Genomic DNA, 2,561 nt, shown 5'->3' with positions numbered 1-2,561 from the left:
CAGTTTAAATTTGGTTCTCAGGTTTTATACACACGCGTTACCATTAACGTCACTCGCTGTCCGCTGACTCGATCTCAATATTTCGCAACACATAAATAAACTGGATTCTGGCGGGAACTCTTAAACGAAGCGCGCGCTCTGAGTTTTATTTAAGTTGTTTTTGCGATCTATCTTGATTTTATCAGCTGAAAAGTTATGAAAAGTGTTCAAAACGTTTCTAAACATGATTGGTGACGAAGGAGGAGGCGATAGCCCTCCAGTTATCAAGGCCAGGAAAAGGGCATCAGTGCCCGAGGAGAATGGAGAAGGCTCCAACGAGGATGATTTGTATTTACCCTATCTAAAGCCTAATTATAAAAGGTTGTATCCCGAAAATTCGTTAAATGTCGAATTTAAAGTGTTCATTGAGAGCAAGGACAATAAGGAAAAGCTAGGTAACAAAAGTCCAATTTACCTGAACCATATTTTTGCTGCGGAGGTGAAAGGTGTGGTGGCCATTCGCAGAATAAATGCGAATAAAATAACAGCGATCTTCAAGCAGTATAATACGGCGAACAACTTTTTAAACAATACCAAATTCATGGAAAAATATAACATGAAAGCTTATATCCCGGCTGCGCAAATAGAACGAACGGGCATAATACGGTATGTACCACAAAACATTTCCAATAAGGAGTTGTACAGTAAACTGTCTTCCAGCTTCGACATCGTCGCGGTACGGCGCTTTACTAAAAAAGTCGGTCAGAATAGGGTACCTCTACAGACAGTGAGTATTACATTCCTGTCAAATACATTGCCAGATAGTGTGCAATACGATCTGTTTCCTACAGAGTATTTGACTATGTCCCACCCTTACAGCAGTGCTATCGCTGCTTCAAATTTAACCACTCTGCAAAAGTATGCAACGGGAAGCAGCGATGCAGCTGCTGTTCAGGTGAACACTCGTACAAAGATTGTGACAAACCAACTGAGCTCTGCTGTATAAATTGTGGTGGAGCTCACTTAGCTATTTCTAAAATGTGCCCCATTAAAATGAGAAAAATCCAAGAAAAGAAAACCAAAATAACTTATGCAAGTGTTACAGACTCTAAAAGGGATGAATTTCCTCCATTGATCCAAAAACCTATCTCGAAACAACCACAAGACACTACAATAAACAACATTTCCAAAAACCTGGCATCCACAAGCTCTCCCTCAAAAACAGTTGACTTAAAAAATCTTTTAATGACCAATAACGATTTGACAATGACTATTGTGCGCACTCTAATAGCGATTGCTAACAAAGCAGACGATTCTCCAGTTACGACGAAATCTATCAAAGATTTACTTTTCAAAAACCTGCCTTAATTAATGGATCTAGCTACAACTTCACAACTTCGTATCGCTCAGTTAATATTCAAAGTCTTCATAATAAAAAACCCTTACTAATAAATTTTTTACACAAAAATAAAATAGATATATGTCTTCTTAACGAAACCTGGTTTTCAGATACCCGTATCACCAACATTCCAAATTACAATTTACATTTTCGCAATGCTGATAATGGTCATGGCGGTGTCGCTATTTTAATAAAGCCATCATTTAAGTACAAGCCTCTACAAACTACTTTTTACGAAGATATTCAATCTATAGCAATATCAATCTCTACAGAAAGTGGTGACCTTACCATTTTATGCGTGTACTGGCCTCCAACAGACAGAAATATAAGAATAGATAGATTACGTAGCATAATAAATAATTTACCTAAACCAATCTTTGTATCAGGAGATTTTAACGCACATCATATTGCCTTTGGCTGCGTATCTACAAAAGGTCGCGGTCAACAATTATTCGATTTAATCGACGATTTAAATTTGTGTATCCTTAATGATGGTAACTTTACTACAATAAATTATCCTAATTGCAACCCCTCTGCAATAGACATCAGTTTCACAAGTCCGAATATAGCACCACTTTGCGCGTGGTCTGTAAGCGATGACAACATGGGTAGCTACCATTTTCCTACTATAACAAATATTATAATGTCCGTTGATAAATATCAAATTAATGCCCAATGGAAAAGTTTCTATACAATAAAACTGACTGGAAAAAGTACTGTGAACTTTCTAAAGAATATTTTAAAGATATAGTGTTAGATGCTCAAAATCCACTCAAGACTTATGACCAATTCTGTTTGCAGCTTAACTCTCTAAAATTAAATTGCATTCCTAAATTTACTAAAACTTCTAACTTTAGAAGTAAGCCTCCTGCACCTTGGTGGAACAGTAAATGCGAACAAAGTGTCATTGATTCATATGAAGCATTAAAATTCTATAGAAACAATCCTAGTGTAGAAAATTTCATTAAATACAAAAAACTAGATGCTATTAAAAAAAGAACAATAGCAGAAGAAAAAAAGTGTAGTTGGAGAAGGCTTTGTGGCAGTTTTAAACAGAACTACCCCTATTAGTTTAATTTGGAAATATATTAAAATGTTTAAAAGAATTAAAACTACTAATAAATCTCTTAATGATGAATTTATTGGCCCTTATACTGGATAAATTAACAAACAATGATAATCA

General features: G+C 35.6%; 1 pseudogene; it reads left to right on the top strand.

Annotated features, from left to right (window-relative positions):
• The first annotated feature begins 99 nt into the window (after nt 1-99).
• Nucleotides 100-1,385, top strand: LOC141438239 (uncharacterized; annotated as a pseudogene).
• The last annotated feature ends 1,176 nt before the right edge of the window (nt 1,386-2,561 follow it).

This window comes from Choristoneura fumiferana, chromosome Z (genome assembly GCF_025370935.1).
Source record: "Choristoneura fumiferana chromosome Z, NRCan_CFum_1, whole genome shotgun sequence".
In the NCBI taxonomy this organism is placed as follows: domain Eukaryota; kingdom Metazoa; phylum Arthropoda; class Insecta; order Lepidoptera; family Tortricidae; genus Choristoneura; species Choristoneura fumiferana.
This window is presented reverse-complemented; position numbering and strand designations above follow the sequence as displayed.